At 39.8% G+C, this 18974-nt stretch overlaps 1 pseudogene across 1 annotated transcript; it reads left to right on the top strand.

The window, feature by feature from the left end:
• The first annotated feature begins 17659 nt into the window (after nt 1-17659).
• On the top strand, nt 17660-18101 carry LOC111549853 (annotated as a pseudogene). The gene has a single exon (XR_002733851.1). The product of XR_002733851.1 is annotated as a 60S ribosomal protein L34 pseudogene (transcript).
• The last annotated feature ends 873 nt before the right edge of the window (nt 18102-18974 follow it).

Below are 18974 nucleotides of genomic sequence, written 5' to 3'. Positions count from 1 at the left end.
CATAGTAGGTGATTAATTAATGGTAGCTGTTATTATTAATATTGTTACTATCCAAATGTGGTTGACCTTCTCTGGTGTATATGATATTGTGTTACTAAGAAATAGAACACAATAAATTCTCTCAGGGAAAATGCCATGTCTATGGCAAGTCCAGACCCACACTCATGGAAATTCAAATGATTCAAGACAAACACAGAGCACTACAAAGAAGCCATAGAAGAGATGCCGCAAGGCAGCGTGTGATGAAGTGCAGAAGAAACATATATATCTAGCTATACAGATCGTTTCAAACATCCAGAGGAATAGTAAAACCTTGTGCCAGGATTACTAACACACGTGCTTGCAACAGGACGATTCCTTCTCTATAATTCATTGCGCCCTGTCAGGACCCAAACCAAATGTCAAAGATTGGAATAGTGACATTTACACTGTTTTAATTACCCAGCAAGATTGGTGTTTGTGGACTTGTTAAGTAGTTCCCAAACAAAGCAATGAAATTTAACGGTTTTGCTGTGCAACAAAATTTACCTCCTTCTTTCTTTCTTTTGGTGGAATGAGGGGAGGGCAGTGGGGACAAATTTTTCCTGGTGTAATTGAGACAAATTCCTTGAAGTTTTGGTACAATGAAGATTTAAAACATGAGCTGTTTCTACCTTTTTAGCTCCATGTAACATTGTTTTTTTCACTACAGATCCCAAATGCCAGAGATTCAAAGCAATAAGTCAAGCTATATTTTTGGAAAGTTTTTCATATTTTCTTAAGATTTCTAAAAAACAAAACCCAGAAAATTTAGAAATAAAGAACATTGAAGAAACACACAGATAATCTCACATAATTCCACCACACAACTACTGATTATCTTGATGTGTTTCTTTATACATTTTACCCCTGTACTTATTTACATAGTTGTAATTCTAGTGTATTCACAAATTTATATCCTGCTTTTATATGTAAATGTTTATCAGTCACACGTTTCTATATCTTCCACATTTTGCTGGGAGAGTCCACTAAGTGAACATACCTTAATTTCTAAACTATGTAACTAAATCACTTTTAGAGTAAGGAAATGAATAAATAAAACAACATATATAAGTTAAATAACATTACTCTTTCCCCTAACATTGAACCCTTGGCAAGGCCTCCTATCTGGGAGTTGAGAGTTCTGTCTCTGGAGTCTGACCTGATTTAAATCTCAGTTCTGCTACTTGCTAGCTGTGTGACTTTGGACAAGTTACTTAACCTCTCTGAGCTTTAGTTTCTTCACCTACACAATGTGGATAATGGCAGCGCTTACTCAATGGAATGGGATAATGAGCACTGAAATACCGCAGACCTGTCACATTGTGAACTCTTAATGAAAGCCAGCCATCATTGCTATTACGATGATCATCATCATTATTGTTTAAACTTCCATGTACTTCCAAACATGATTGTGGTGGAATGAGCACTGAATTAGAAATCCAAAAGGTTGAGCTTGGCCAGGCATGGTGCCTCATGCCTGTAATCCCAGCACTTTGGGAGGCCAACGCTGGTGGATCACTTGAGCTCAGGAGTTTGAGACCAGCCCTGGGCAATATGGTGGAACCATACCTCTACAAATAATATGAAAAAATTAGCCAGGTGTGGTGGTTTGTGCCTGTAGTTCCAGCTACTTGGGAGGCTGAGGTGGGAGAATTGCTTTAGCCCAGAAGGTCGAGGCTGCAGTGAGCTGAGATCACACCACTGTACTCCAACCTGGGCAACAGAGTAAGACCTTGTCACTTCTCTTCCATATATATGTACATATGAAAGGTTCAGCTCTAGACCTGGTGAGCCACATACTTGTTCCTAGTGTCCTTACCTATAAAATGAAGTGTTAAATACCTGTCTTGTCTCTTTTAAACATAACTGTGAAAAGGGGAAAAAGCTACGTAAATCCAAGACCTCATGCACATAAGCATTGCTCCTCGTCATCTGAGAGGCACAGTCCGGTGCTTTGTGGCTGGCATTCTCCATGCTGCAGGAGAGCCAGGGGGCGGGGTAGGGGTGGTTTCTGACACCTCTCTGATGGCCAGGCCTCATTACAGAGCCAGCTTTGCTCCTTAGAACAATGCCGGCAGAACACAATACTATGCAAAGGTCGGCAAAGGCGTTCCCGCGCATGCTGGGTATCTATCTCTTCTTTCCTTTCCTTTCCCTTGCCTGGTCAGCAAAGGCGTTCCCGCCGCATGCTGGGTATCTCCTTTCCTTTCCTTTCCCTTGTCTGTTCACAGAAGGCTCGGAGCCACATGGTTCTGCTGTGTTAAGGAAATCCATACCTCAGGAGTTTTTTTTTTTTTCTTTTTGCTGTATTCATTTATTTTAGGTAGTCCATCAACGCCATTTGCACTGTTCAGGTTAGAAGTTGTGAGCATTTCCCACTTAGGCTGCTATTTCCAGGGAATGATGATTTGATTGTAACATTTGTTCCAGGCAGCAACGGGCCAAGGAGAGGTCTTAGCTCAAAAGCACCTTCCACCTACTTAAAAGCAACAGCCACCACAGCATACTCCTTATGTGACCAATTTAAAATGATGGAAATCAACAACAACAAAACCTCTGATATTTTGAGTTCTGGAGGACAGAAAGGGTTGTTTTGACAGCGGTGTAAAGTTTATGACTGCGGGTCATCAAGAGTTCATCGTCTGCCATTCTGGCATGGGCGTGATTGCAGGAGCTGCCAAAATGTCACTGAGCGCAAATGTGAGCCAGGTGCCTCCTCTGGGGCGGACCAGTTTGTAGGTGTTGCCTCCTCCTTGCCTTTTCTCTTCCTCTCCTGTCTCCTCTCTTCACAGCTGGAAGACGGAATAAGTGGAGAGAGGAGGTCACAATCAGTTCTCTCCTTTTTGGGAGTTTGCCCAGTGAGGAGAGCAGGCTCGGCAGCAGCGAGAGAGAGAAGGAGACACATTATTATAACAGGCTGACCCTCCACGTTGCACATCATTACACTTATCACCTGAGAAGCCTGTTAGGCATGCGGCGAATGATTGATGTTGCCGAGCTCATTCCTTCAAGTGCTATTTATTGAGCGCCTACTAGGCTTCTTGTGTTTTGTGTCTGGCTAGGTGCGTGAAGTTGAACAAAGACATGCTGTCTCTTCCCAGAGAATCGCAGCTAATGTGAAGACAGTCAAAAGTGAATGTGCAATTACACACCAGGCTTAGGATTCCAAGGAGGTGCCAGACGGGGATACAAGGGGCATAATTTGGACCGTCAGGATAGAGAAGCCCTCTCAGAGAAAGTGGTGTTTACCTGGAGAAAGGAAGGGGGAGTCAGAGGCTTGGGGAGTGCCTGAAGTATGTGCTTGGGGTATGTACCAGGTGTCTTGAATTTTGTCTGAGCCAGCATACAGTTGGATGTGAGAATCAGAGACCTCTTCAAACAGGCTTAAACTGGAAGGGAGTTTTGTTAAAAAGGGGAGGGGGGAGATTTGCTCGAAGCCATGGGTAGAAAGCCTGGCTAGAGCTCACAGGGAGTGGACTGGGAAATGAGTGGCTTCTCCCCTTCTCCTTCTGGAAGCGATATGACCAACTGCGTTTTGAGTAGGAATAGGAGTAACCTGGTGCTGATGGGGAGCCATCTAGGCCTGGGTGGCAGCCTACGGGAAGAGTCAAGGCAACAGGACCCTGTGCGGGAACTCTAAGGACTTAGCATGGCTATTGAGCTGGAGTCTAGGATGCCTGTGTAATAAGCCGAGGAAGCGGGTGATAGTGGAGTGAAGCTGCAGGAAGGTTAGCAGGGGCCACATCATAAAATGCCTGTGTGCTCAGCTGAGGTGTTTGCTCTTGGCCCTGAAGGTTAAGAATCCACGAAGGAAAGTGAAATAATCTGGTGAAGATTGCATGTGGAGGATGAAGGGCACCTGGAGGCAGGGAGACCCAGGAAGAGACCCTTCTCCATCAGGGTTTGAGACAAGCATCTGCTATTTGTTTGAGCCACCCGGCATCTGGATGCACTTCTTGTTTATTTGGGGGGATTTCTCACTTCATGAGTATGGATGTGGGATAAAGACGGCTTCCCCTGCTAGAAGCTGCAAAGATAAACATTCACTTTCTCAGCCTCCCTCATAGCTGAGACACAGCCATGTAACCTTAGCTTGGCCAATGAGAAGGTCCTATGTGACGTTTTAATTACTCTCTCTTCTCCTCTTCTTCTCTTTCCTCTTCCTCCTCTTCCACTTCCTCCTCCTCCTTCTTCTCCTTTTGCCCTTCTTCTTTCTGCTACCTCACCTCTCCCCTCCACTTCCTCCTCCCCTCCTCCTCCCCTTCTCCTTCCTCTCTCTCCTTCTCCCTCTTCCTCTTTCTCTTTCCCTCCTTCCCTTGCACTCAGCTCTCTCTTCCTCCCTGTGTTCCCCTTTTCTCTCTCTCTTTCGTGCGGTGGAGGCTGCAGACACTGAGAATGCAGTAGTGCAGACTGTAGTATCCATGCATATGGTAGTGGCTGCTGTTTCTTCTGTTTCTGATCAGGCCTTCACCCTGGAGTTGGTCATCCTTTACCAAATCTTATCCTCAAGCTCATTCTCTAATACTCCAGTGTCAGCTGTGAAATAGTCAATAATCTTATTTATTTATTTATTTCTAAAGATGAGGGCTTGCTATGTTGCCCAGGCTGGTCTCGAGCACCTAGCCTCGCCTACTTATGTGCCAGGACAACAGGCCTGAGCCACTGCACCTCCCCAATAATATGAGTTTTAGACTTAATTTAATTCTGTATACATTTATAGGAAGTCATAAAGATAATGCAGGGAGGTTCAATGTACTCCTCACCCAGTTTCCCCCAATGGCTACATTTCAAATGACTGTAGTAAAAACTAGAAAATGGATGTTGGTAAATATGTGTGCATAGTTTTATGTCATCTTATCGCATGTGTAAATTCATGTATTCACCACCACAATCGAGACACCTAACTCTTCTGAGCGCTTCTCACTCCTAAATGGTCATTCTCCCGGCCCCAACCCTCCATTCCCAGCTCATTACAACCACGAATCTGTTTTCAATTTCTACTATTTTATCACTTTGAGGATGTCTTTCCAGTTGCCATCATGCAGTATGTGTTCTTTGAAGAATGACTTTACTTTTTACTTTGAGTAATGCTCTTAAGATCCATCCCAAGTGTTGTCTATAACAATACTTTATTCCTTTTCGTTACCGAGTAGCATTCGTTGTATAGATGTAGATGTACCACAGTTTCTTTAACCATTTACCTATTGAGGGATACTTTTGTTGTCTCCCATTTTTGGCTATTGCAAATAGTGCTGCTATGAACAATCATGTTCAGGTTTTTGTGCAGTTATGGGTTTTCATAACTCCAGGGTAAATGTCCAACTGTGCAATTACTGGTCATATGGTAAGTATAGGCTTCGTTTTTCCTATTTTTTTGTTTTTTGAAACTGCTGAACTATTTTCTAGAGTGGATGTGCCATTTTACATACCCATCTGCAATGCATTAGAAATCCAATTTCTCTGCATCTTTCCCTGCATTTGGTATTGTCACTGTCTTTTATTTTATCTCTTCTAATAGGTGCACAGTGATTGCTCACTGTGGTCTTCATCTGCATTTCTCTAACAGCTAGTGAAGTTGGACATCTTTTCATGTGCTTATTTGCCATCCATATATTCTCTTCATGGCTTTTGCCCATTGTCTAATTGAATTGTTTTTCTTTTAATGACGAGTATTGAAAGTTCTTTGTTTATTCTAGAAATGAGATCTCTGTCAGATACGTGGTTTGCAACTATTTTCTCCCAGTCAGTAACTTGTCTTTTACCTCTTAATAAGGTCGTTTGTAGGGCAAAATCTCTACATTTTGATGAAGTTCAATTTATCTATTTTTTATTTCATGGGTTGTTCCTTTGGTATAATAGCTAAGAACTCTCCACAAAGTCCTAGATATCAAATGATTTGTCCTATAATATTTTCTAACAGTTGTATAGTTTCACATTTTACATTTAAATAAATGTATAATTCATTGAGTTATTTTTGTATAAGGTGTGAGGTTTAAGTCAAAGTTCTTGGGTTTTTTGTTTGTTTGTTTTGTTTTTGTTTTTTTTTTTTTTTTTGAGACAGAGTCTTGCTCTGTTGCCAGGCTGTGGCACGATCTTGGCTCACTGCAACCTCTGCCTACCGAGTTCAAGCGATTCTCCTGCCTCAGCCTCCTGAGTAGCTGGGACTATGGGTACGCACCACCACGCCCAGCTAATTTTTGTATTTTTAGTAGAGATGGGGTTTCACCATGTTGACCAGGATGGTCTTGATCTCTTGACCTCGTGATCCTCCCACCTCAGCCTCCCAAAGTGCAATTCTTTTTTAATCTGTGAATATCCGATTGCCCTACTACCATTTGTTGAAAAGACTATATACTGCCTCAATTAAATTGCTTTTGCATCTTTGTCAAAAATCAAATTTACATACGTAGAATTGTTCATAGTATTGCCTTATTGTCTTTTTGATGACTGCAGGATCTGTGGTAATATACCAGGCCTCATTTCTGACTTTATTAACTTGTGTCTTCTCTTTTTCTTTGGCAGTCTTACTTGAGATTTGTTAGTGTTATTGATCTTTCCAAACAGTCAGATTTGTTTCATTGATTTTCTCTATTGTTTTTCTGTTTTCAATTTCATTGATTTCTGTTCTTCATTATTTCTTTATTTCAGTTTGCTTTTGGTTTATTTTGTTCATTCGTTGTTCTAGTTTCTTGAAGTGGGAGCTCAGGTTATTGATTTGAGACTTTTTCTTTGTATAACACTAAGCATCTAGTGTTATAAATTTCCTTCTCAGCACTGCTTCAGCTATGTCCCATAGACAATTTGTTCAACATATGAACAAAATTCATATGTTGAAGTCCTAACTCTTAGCACCTCAAACTGTGACTATATTTGGAGATAAGGTCTTTAAAGAGAAAATAGAGTTACATTGAAATTATTAGTGTGGGCCCCAAACCAATACTGAGGCACTTATACGAAGAGAATATTAGAACACACATAAGTACAGAGGGAGGACCACGTGAAGCACAGGGAGAAGGTGGCTATCTATAAGCCAAAGAGACTGGCTGCAAAAGAAATCGATCATGCCAACACCTTGATTTCAGACTTTTAGCCTCCAGAATGGTGAGAAAATAAATTTTGTTATTTAAGCCATCCAGTTTCTGGTACTTTGCTATGACAGTCCTAGCAAACTAATAGAACCATATTTTAAGATTTCTTTTTTTCTCATGATCCGCCTGCCTCGGTCTCCCAAAGTGCTGGGATTATAGGCCTGAGCCACTGTGGCTAGCCTGGCCAACATGGTGACACCCTGTCTCTACTAAAAATACAAAAATTAGCTGGGCATAGTGGCGCTCACCTGTAACCCCAGCTACTCTGAAGGCTAAGGCAGGAGAATTGCTGGAACCCGGGAGGTGGAGGTTGCAGTGAGCCGAGATTGCACCACTGTACTCTAGCCTGGGAGACAGGGCTAGACCCTGTCTCAAAAAAAAATTCCTTTTTATTTTTTTGTTATTGATTTCTAGTTTTATTTCATTGTGGTCGGAGAACATAATGATGTCAATTGTTTTAAACGTGTTGAGGGTTTTTTTTAATGGCTCAGGTTATGGTCTACCTTGAGATATGTTCTGTGAGAACTTGAAAATAACACATATTCTGCTGTTTTGAGTTGAATGTTCTATAAATAATCATTAGACCTGATGGCTTGATGGTATTATTGAGTTCTTCTACAACCTTGCTGATTTTCTGTTTCATTCCTATTAATTTTTGAGAGAGATGTGTTGAAGTCCTCAATTATAATTGTGGATGTGTCCATTTCTCTTTTCAGTGCTACCAGTTCAATATATCAGTATCATGTACTTTGCAGCTTTATTATTTGGTATATACACATTTAGGATTGCTATGTATTTATCACTGTGTAATGTCCTTCTCTGTCCTTGGAAAATTTATTTGCCCTAAAGTATACTTTATCTGATAACCACTCCTGCATTCTTTGGATTAATACTCACATGGAACACTTTTTCCATGTTGTACTGCCAATTTACGTATATCAATATGGTTGAAGTGGAATTTTTGTGTGTATATATAATGTATGCATATAGTTCTGTTACTTTTTTTATCCACTCTTTCATTCTCCATCTTTTAATTGGTATATTTAGGACACTTACATTTAATGTAATTACTGACATTTTAAGGCTTAAGTCTGCATTTTGATTTTTTGTTTTCTGTTTTTTTCTTGTCTATTTTATTTTTCTTGCCTTCCTTTGGATTACTTAAACATTTTAGAATTTTATTTTCATTGATCCATAATATTTTGGGTATATCTTTTGTGTAGCTTTTAAAAAGTTGCTCTAGGGACTACATTATATAAACATAACTTATCAAAATGTACTGGTGTTGATGTTTTTACCAGTTGCGTGAAGTATAAAATCCTTACTTACCTTTATGTCTCTTCACTTTCCTCCATTACCAATAATTCTTAAATATTTCCTCTACATACATTGAGAACCACACTAGTCTGTTACAATTTTTGCATTAAACTTCAAACATAATTTAGAAAACTTAAAGGAAGTCTATTGTATTCACACATATTTTTACTCTTACAGTGTTCTTTCTTCTCTCTAATGTTCTAAAGTCCTTCTATTGTCATTTCTTTTCTGTTTACAGAACTTCCTTTAGCCATCTTTTTTAGGGTAGGTTGGCTAATGACCAATTCTCAGTTTTATTTCATCTGGGAATGTATTGTATTCAGGAATCTTTATTCCTGAAAGATATTTTCCCTGAATGTAGAATTCTGGGTTGACATTTCTTTTCTTTCAACAACACTTGAAAAATGTGGGGCAGATGAAGTGGCTCACACCTGTAATCCCAGGAATTTGGGAGATCAAGACAGGGGGGATTGCTTGAGCCCAGGAGTTTGAGACCAGCCTGAACAACATAGTGAGATCCTATCTCTATAAAAATAAAAAATGATAATTTTTTTAAAAAGGAAAATTTGCCACTTCCTTCTGGCCTGCGTGGTTTCTGATGAGAAATCCATTGACATTTGAATTGTTTTTCTACTGTAGGTAATGTCATTTCTCTCTGACTGCCTTCAAAATTGCTTTTTGTCTTTAGTTTTCAGAACTTTACTCTAGGGTATCTTACAGTGAACTTTTAAATTTTGGTTGTGGTTCACTTGCCCTCTTGAATGTAAGTGTATGTCTTTTGCCAAATTGAGGACATTTTAAGCCATTCTTTTTTCAAATATTTTTTCAGCCCCGTACTCTTTTTCTTCTCCTCCTGAAACTCTGATGACCCAAATATTAGATCTTTTGTTATAGTCCCACGAAAAAGTGAGGCTTTGCTCTTTTATTATTTAGTCATTTTCTTCTCTGTTATCAGGTTGGGTAATTTCTATTGTTCTTTCTTCAAGTTCCCTGATTCTTTTCTCAGTCCTCTCCATTCTGTTGTTGAGCCCACCCGCTGAGTTTTAAAATTTTAGTCATTGCCTTTTTTAGTTACAAAATTTTTATTCGGTTCTGTGAGTCTTCTATTTCTGAGACTTTCTTCTTTTTTTGCCAAGTCTTAAAAAATTATTTTAAGCATGCTCGCAATTGCTTGTTGAAACATTTTTGCTTTAAATTCCTTATCTAATAATTCTAACACACACCATCTTGGTGTTGATATCTATTGACTGCCTTTTTAAACTTACTCTGCGCTCTTCCTGATCTTCAGTATGAAGAATGATTTTTTATTGAAGTCTCAATATTTTTATTTTTATATGATACAACTCTGGATCTACGTATAATAAATATTGGAATTTTGCAGGCCTCCTCTGACTTTGCTCTGCCGAGTGAAAGGGGAGCAGACCTCATTATTGCCAACTGGGGGTGGGAGTCCAGGTTTTTCTCTGAGGGGCTCCATGGTACTGCCGGGTGGAAGGGGCTTTTAGGCTCCTCACTAGGCCCCTGATACCTGGGAAGGGGAGGGGCACATTGTGACTTTCGCTGACACTGTGGAAGAGTGACCTTGTTACTAGTGGGTGATGGTGAAAGGATGGGGAAGGGTACCTCATTATGGCTGGGTGGGGGTGAATATTCAGCCTCCTGAATGGCCTCCACCAATACTGCTGGAGAGGAGTCATTACTGCCTGATGCTGAGGGAGATACACATCTTGGCTTGGTACTTGGCTTTCTCTGATACTACCCCAGGAAGGAAGATGGGGTACCTCACTACAGTCTGGCAAGAGTGAGAGTCTAGGCTATAGGCTTTTGCAGGAAAGGTAAGTGTGGGGCTGCAGGGCTTTTCGTGTGTGTGTGTGTGTGTTGTGTGTGTGTTTGTGTGTGTGTGTTGTGTGTATGTGTGTTGCGTGTGTGTGGTGTTTAACTAGGGAGGTTATTGTCTAACATTTTCTGCTATGTTTGGTTTTCCCAACATATGACTGTTCTGGTCATTTGGCAAAAGAAAGCAGGTTTCCTTGGGGATGTTTTTGTCTATACTCATTGACATTTCTGGGTTTCCAATTTCTCCAATATCCAATCTAGGGTATATGAGGCAAAATAAAGCCCATGTCAAAATAAAACCCTTATCACCGTGTCATTCCTTGGATCTCAGGTTTCCTAGACAGTCTACCTTCTTTTTTTCACCTTTTGGAGACTTCTTATGTTTATTCATATAATGTTCAGAGTTTTTAGTCATACTTGATGGGAGGAATAGGGGAAAGTATGTCTATCTTACTGAAAGTGGAGGCAATTCATCATCCTTTAACTCAACTACTTTCAACTTAATCAATCAAAGTCAGCTTCTGTTGTTTAAAACTAAGATCCTGTCTGACATAGAGTTCTTAGTAACAGAAAACCACTCACAGTAGCTTTAGTAGCGCACAACTTATTAGAGGATAGCAGACAAGCCCTAGAATTTCCTGATATTTTTTCCAGCTTTACTGAGGCAAAATTGACAAGTAAAAATTGTACATATTTAAGGTGTACAAAGTGATGTTTTTATACAGATATAAATTGTGAAATGATTACCACAATCAAGCTAATTAACACATTTATTACCTCACATAGTTACCTTTGTGTGTGTGTGTTTTTGTGTGTGTTGAGGACATTTAAGATACACTCTCTTAGCAAATTTAAAATATACAATACAGTATTATTAACTATAGTTACCATGCTGTATATGAGATCTCCAGAACTTGTTTATCCCAAATAACTGAAACTTTGTACCCTTTGACCAATATTTTCTCATTTTCCCTAATCTCCAGACCCTGGAAACCACTGTTCTACTCTCTGCTTCTATGAGTTTGACTCAGACTTCATATACAAGTGGTATCATGCAATATTTGTCTTTCTGTGTCTGGCTTACTTCACTTAGCATAATATCCTCCTGATTTATCCGCATTGTTGCAAATGATGGGATTTGCTTTTTTAAAAAAGGCTAAATGGTACTCCACTTTTATGTAATGGAGCTTATAGTATAAGTTCTATTATTATTGCAATGTCCCTGTATTAGTTTATTAGTTCTAAGAGTTTTTTTTTTTTTTTTTTTTTTTTTTTCTGGTGGAGTCTTTAGGGTTTAGGATACTTGATATAATCTCAATCTTCTTAAATTTACTAAGATTTGTTTTGTGACCTAATATCCTGGAGAATATCCTAATATCCTGGAGAATATTCTGTGGTCAATTGAGAAGAACGTGTGTTCTGATGCTGGTGGATAGAATGTTCTATATATGTCTGTTAGGTCCATTTGGTCAATAACATTGTTCAAGTCCTCTGTTTACTTATCAATTTTCTGTCTTAATAATCTTAATTAATTTCCACCTTAATAATCTATTCATCATTAGAAGTGGGATATTGAGGTCCCCTCATATCATTGCATTGTTATCTATTTTTCCCTTCAGCTTTGTTAATATTTGCTTTATGTACTTAGATGCTCCAATGTTGGTTGCATATATATTTATAATTGTTATATCTTCTTGATGAATTGGTGCCTTGTCATTATCTAATGACCTTCTTGGTATCTTGTGATGGTTTTTGGCTTAAAGTCCATTTTGTTTATTGTGAGTATAGCTACTACTCCTCTTTTCTGATTACCATTTACTTGGAATATTTTCACCCATTTCTTCACTTTTAACCTAAATGTGTCCTTAAAACTGAAATGAGTTTCTTGTAGGCATTATATAATTAGATCCTATTTGTTAAAAATATTCCATTCAGATAATCTATGCATTTTGAATGAGGAATTTAATCCATTTACATTTAAACTAATTATTGATAGGTAAGAACTTAGAATTGCCATTTTGTTAATTGTTTCTGATTGTTCTGCAGTTCCTTTCTTCCTTTCTTCCTCTCTTGCTGTCTTTCTTTCTGACATGAATAATTTTTTAAAATATTGGCATGCTTTGATTCCTTTCTTTTTATCTTTGTATAGCTATTACAGGTGTTTGCTCTGTGGTTATCATGAAGCTGATCTAAAACATCTTAAGGTTATGACTGTCTATTCTAAGCTGATAACAACTTAACTATTACCATATACAAAAACTCTACACTTCAACTTTCCATTCCCCAACATTTTATGTTATGAATGTCACAGTTTACATTTTTATGTTGTATATTTATTAACAGAATATTATAGCTGTAGTTTTAAAAAATATTTTGTCTGTTAACTTTTATACTAGAATTAGATGAGATTTACACACAGCCAATATAGTACTATAGTATTCTGCATTTGACTGTATTCTTACCTTTTCAGTGAGTTGTATCCTTTCATATGTTTCTATATTGTTAGCATTCTTTTACTTTAACCTGGAGAACTCCCTTTACCATTTCTAGTAAAGTAGGCCTAGTGGTGATGAACTCTTTCAGCTTTTATTTGTTTGGGGACATCTTTATATTTCTTTTATTTCTAAAGGACAGCTTTTCTGGCTATAGTATTCTCAGTTAAAAGTTTTTTTTTTCTTCTTCTTTTAGCACTTTGAATATATCATCTCAATTTCTCCTGGCCTGCAAGGTTTCTGTTGAGAAATCTGCTGATATCTTATGATGGTTCCTTTTAAATGACAATTTTTTCCTCTTACTATTTAAAAAATTCCCTTATTTTGACCCTTGAGAATTTAATTGTAATGTGTTGTGGTGACGATCTCTTCATGTTTAATCTATTTGAGGTTCTTTAGGATTTATGAAACTAGATGTTCATTTTCCTCTACAGACTTGAGAAGTTTTCTGTCATTATTTCTTTAAATAAGTTTTCTTCCCCTTTCTCTTTTTCTGCTCCTCTGGAATTGCCATAATGTATATGTGGGTCACTTGATGGTGTCCTGTAAGTTCTATATGACTTTTTTACTGTTTTTAATTTTTTTTCCTTTTTGCTCTTTTGACTGGGTAATTTCAAATACCTATCTTTTAGCTTGCTGATTTTTCTCCTGCTTGATCAGACCTGCTATTGAAGATCTCTATGGCATTTTTCAGTTCAGTAATTGTGTTCTTTACCTCTAGAATTTCCTTGATTCATTTTTTTAATTTTAATTTTAATTTCTTTATTTTATTATTATTATTATTATTATTTGAGAAGGAGTTTCACTCTTGTTGCCCAGGCTGGAGTGCAACGGTGCAATCTTGGCTCACTGCAACCTCCACCTCCCAGGTTCAAGTGATCCTTCTGCCTCTGCCTCTTGGAAGTAGCTGGGATTACAGGCACCTGCCACCATGTCCAGCTACTTTTTTTGTGTTTTTAGTAGAGATGGGATTTCACCATGTTGGCCAGGCTGGTCTCAAACTCTTGACCTCAGGTGAGGATCCACCTGTCTCAGCCTCCCAAAGTGCTGGAATTGCAGGCTTGACCCACTGTGCCCAGCCTCCTTGGTTCATTTTTGTGTTTTCTATCTTTTTGTTAAACTTCTCATTTTGTTCATGTTTTGTTTTCCTGATTTTGTTTAGTTGTCTATTTATGTTCTTTTGTTGTTCACTGTACTTGAAGACGGTTATTTTGAATTCTTGGTAAGACAGTTTGTAAATTTCCATTTCTTCAGGGTTGATTACTGGTGCTTTGTTTCTTTTGTGGTGTCATTTTGTTATTATTAATTATTAGTATTATTATTATTCATGATCTTTGTGGCTTTGCATAGGTATCTGTGTATTTGAAGAAGTAGGCAATTCTTTTAGCTTTTACAGATTGGCTTCAGCAGGGAAAGCCCTTTACCAGTCAGCCCATCCACAGATTCTGGATGGGCCAATTTGCTGCTAGAGTACTTGGGCTGGTTGGTCTGGTGCCTGGACCCCTTAAGTGGATGGGCCTGATGCCTGGGTTCACAAGGGTCAACTTGGAGCTTGGATCCACATAGCCAGGCATGGAATCTGGGTCCAGCGGTTGGGCCTAGAGCCTGGATCCATGAGGCTGCCCTGGAATTTGGGTCCATGGGGATTAACACAATACTGGAGTGGGCCTTGAGACTGAGCCTGTAAGGGTGGGCCTAGGGCCCAGGTCTGCAAGGACTGGGGGTGCAAGGTTTGACCTGACACTGGGGTGGGCCTGGAGCTTGGCTCTATGGGTTGAGCCTGGAGCCCCGGACCATGGGTCCAGCCTGGTACTTGGGAAAGCTTGGTACTCAGTCTACAGAGGCCGTCTAGAGCCTGAGGCCATGAGTGCTGGCCTAGGGTGGTGGAAGATAGCCTAGTACTGGAGTGGGACTGGAGCATGGGTCTTCAGGGATGAGCTGGGAGCCTAAGGCTGTGGAGGTCCAACCAGGAGTCTGGGTCTGTAGGGGCCAGCCCTGACCCTGAGGCCATGGGCACTGGCTTATTGCTGGGGCAATAGGGGCCTGGTGCTGGGATGGGCCTACTAAGGGGATCTGGAAATATTATAAGTGAAAACCTATATTTAAAAAGCAAATGGAATTGAGCCCAAAATTTGCTGTGATATTCCTAGGGAGAAAGAAACCAGACAGAAAATTATATTGCTGTAAACCAAATTGTGTCCCCTCAAAATTTACACGTGAAAACATTAGTCCCCAGTGTGACTGACTTTAGAGATAGAGACTTTTTAGAAGTAATTAAGGTTAATTGAAGTCACAAGGGTAAGGCCTTGATCCTGTAGGATTAGTATCCTTATAAGAAGAGACACAAGAAAGCACTCTCTTTCCCTGTCCACCATGTGAGGACACAGAGAGAAGGAGGCCATTGGCAAGCCAGGCAGTTAGCCCTTGCTAGTAACTGACCATGCTGGCATCCTGATCTTAGACTTCCAGTCTTCAGAACTATAAAAAATAAATGTGTTTTTTCAACCTCCACTCTATGGTATTTCATTATGGCAGCCTGAGTAGACGATGACATGCATACTGTATATCTCCAGTTATCAAGAAAGCAAACTGTTATCCAGTTCTGAGCTCTGCAAGTAACCCAACCTGCAGGTTGCTTCGATAAGAGACATTGAACAATATATTAGAATTTGATAGCAATTTCTCAAAACACATACAGATGACCTTATAACAGTTCCTGATAAAAAGCGTGTGCCTGAAAGTTAAATCATAGTTCTTTGAAAAGATTTAGAGAACTGAGTAGTGTCACACAGGCTCTGAGCTTTTTGGTGATGGGACGTGATAAAAGATGTGTAGCAATCAGCAGTGAGGTGGACTTCCTGTTAGTTACTGGGAATTGGCATTATTCCTAGCCCATATTTTCTGTGCTATAACCCATAATATGGGACAAGCATGAGAGTACAAGGGTGACATATGTATGAATTTCACAAGTGCCAAATGACAGAGAGGTGATGAACATGGCTTTGGAGAAATGTCTGATCAGGGTCACTGTATTAGTCCATTCTCACATTGCTATAAAGAAATACCTGAGGGGCCGGGCACGGTGGCTCATGCCTGTAATCCCAGCACTTCGGGAGGCTGAGGCAGGTGGATCATGAGGTCAGGAGTTTGAGACCAGCCTGGCCAACATGGTGAAACTCTGTCTCTACTAAAAATCCAAAAATTAGCCGGGCTTGGTGGTGCATGCCTGTAATCCCAGCTACTTGGGAGGCTGAGGCAGGAGGATCACTTGAACCTGGGAGGCGGAGGTTGCAGTGAGCCAAGATCATGCCATTGCCCTCCAGCCTGGGGAATAGAGTGAGACTCCATCTAAAAAAAAAAAAAAGAAATACCTGAGAGTGGGTAATATATAAAGAAAAGAGGTTTAATTGGTTCATCCTTCCACAGGGTGTACAGGAAGCATGATGCTGTCATCTGCTCAGCTTCTAGGGAGGCCTCAGGAAACTTAAAAATATGGTAGAAGGAGAAGGCAAAGCAGGCACATCTTACGTGGCTGGAGCAGAAGCAAGATGGGTGCAGGTGCTACACACTTTTAAACAGCCAGATCTTATGAGAACTCTTATCATTAGAACAGCACCAAAAAGATAGTGTTAAACTATTAATGAAGGATCCACCCATATGATCCAATCACTTCCCACCAGGCCCCACCTCCAACATTGGGGATTACAATTAAACATGAGATTTGGGTGGGGACACAGATCCAAATCACATCAGTCACAAACTCAAAAATATGTTCAGGAGCCAGAGGCTGTGTATGGAGTGACCCAGAGAGTGTACACCTGGTCAAAAGAGAGTAGCTGATCTTTCAGAAGTCAAAAGATGCCCTGCAAGAATATTGTGCATGTCGAAAGCCATCTAAGGGCAGAATTCTGCAAGAGGATCCCCAGTCAATGGGTCGCACAAACTGCAAGACTATTAACTCTCAGATATTAATTATCCTATCCAAATCCTAAGTAATAATTAAAACGAAGATGGCTGCTGAGAATTTGGACTTCAGGTAATGTCAAAATACTTAAGGTTCCTCAAAACAATTATTCCTTAAAGTAGTAATGACCATGTCAGGACTTTATCACAAGAGTTTGGAGGATAAATATCCTTCCCAATGCTGCAGAGTGCAGTTTTCTTTTTTCTTTTTCATTTGCTTGGGCTTGTTTCCCAACCATGTGTCCTTCAGTGGGGTTTCTAAATGGTTTAACAATAACACCCTCCAGAAGAAGTGCTTGGTCAGGATATTTGTCACTTTTTTGCAGCCATGGAAAATGCACACAGGGATTGAAAGGCCCAGTTCATGCAACATTGCTCAAAGGATTTGAGGATTCCATTACTGCACAAATCCTTTAATTAAAGCCGGTTCCTCCAGGCCCCTGTTGCCTGAACCCAATCCAGAACATCCCAGGTGACCTTGGGAGGCTTGATTAATTGACAAGTTGGCAGTGCAGCCATTCCCTCTAAGATCCCAAGATATATCTGCTAAAACAAAAATGCCCCTGGACACCATTTGGTCCCGTGTTTGTGGCAGCTCTTAAAATTTATCTGCAACTTCTCCCCTGTGTGACTAATGCCTGCTGCCTTCTACTTAGTGGCTGTTGCGACCTGTCACCCTTCTTTGTGGCAAAGAACTCTTCAGCAAAGAGGTATTTTTGGAAACTCAAGAGGGCGTTTTTGCAATTTGGCAATAGGAAGTAACATTCTCTACTGGGTTCAAGTCACTGTTGATATCAAAATGACCAGATTTTTGAAAAATATCTCTTCCTTGGCTTTTCAAAGCTTCAGCAATAAGCAATTATATCCAAGAAGCACCAACCTCTAGATTCTGCTTATCAGAAGAGTGAAGTGAAGGTAAACCGGATAATGTAGAAAAGCCGCTCTTCCGGGGACGTTGTCATCAGGCACTCAGAATGGTCCAGCGTTTGACATACCGACGTAGGCTTTCCTACAATACAGCCTCTAACAAAACTAGGCTGTCCCGAACCCCGGGTAATAGAATTGTTTACCTTTCTACCAAGAAGGTTGGGAAAGCACCAAAATCTGCATGTGGTGTGTGCCCAGGCAGACTTCCAGGGGTTCGTGCTGTAAGACCTAAAGTTCTTATGAGATTGTCCAAAACAAAGAAACATGTCAGCAGGACCTATGGTGGTTCCATGTGTGCTAAATGTGTTCGTGACAGGATCAAGCGTGCTTTCCTTATCGAGGAGCAGAAAATCGTTGTGAAAGTGTTGAAGGCACAAGCACAGAGTCAGAAAGCTAAATAAAAAAATGAAACTTTTTTGAGTAATAAAAATGAAAAGACTTGCAAAAAAAAAAAAAAGAAAGAAAGAAAGAAAAGCCAAGCATGCTACAGATGAGAGTATTTTTCCATGGAGACTTTTGAGGGTGGCTCTAAATGTCTCTTCTTTTTAATTCTGGGTATTCATGCTTTATCAGCACCCTACGGATAACACCCTAGTAATACTGAGTTTTAATTCATCTTTTCAGAAACTACAGAAACAAAGGAATTCAACCAAAGGCAAACTTTTAAAACTGTCTGAAGGAGAGTGGTCCAGTGATGGGTCAGGGCATGCATATTTGAAAGAAGCAGCTTGATAAAAACTATATAATAAAGAGAGAAGAATTTGGAGTTCCCAAGGCAATCCCAGAGGAAAGAGATAAGACTAGGGAGGAGAAAAGGAGGAGGATGCCAGGGAGGCAGAAGTCTGTAACATTATGTTATGATTCCTCTCTGTGAGCTACACCTTCCATTCTCAGCAAAACCTATCAAGTCAGATGCTCTTACAAAAGCCAAATACATTTTGGAGCCTTGTGGGTTAGTCTCAAGTGGATGTCATGGGCAAAATAATGTCATCCAGTGCATTGCTCACTCCAAAGTTTACTTGAATATCTGTAATATCATAAAAGGAAATGCAGATCACAAATCACATGGGGAGGAGGATAGAACAAGGATTCTCAAGTATGGAATCTGGGCCAGGCAGCCTAAGTTTGAGTTTTGGCTCTCTCGCTTACAAGCTGTGGAATCTTGGGCATGTCGCTGAACCTCTCTATGCTTTGGTTTTCTCATCTGTAAAATGAGGATGATAATAGTACCTACTTCATAGGGTAGTGATGAGAGGTAATTGCATTAATAATTGTTATACCCTCAAGATAGTACTAGGCACATAAGAAGAGCTACATAAATCATTGCTAA

The sequence above is a fragment of the Piliocolobus tephrosceles genome, chromosome 3, assembly GCF_002776525.5.
Source record: "Piliocolobus tephrosceles isolate RC106 chromosome 3, ASM277652v3, whole genome shotgun sequence".
Classification (NCBI taxonomy): domain Eukaryota; kingdom Metazoa; phylum Chordata; class Mammalia; order Primates; family Cercopithecidae; genus Piliocolobus; species Piliocolobus tephrosceles.
This window is presented reverse-complemented; position numbering and strand designations above follow the sequence as displayed.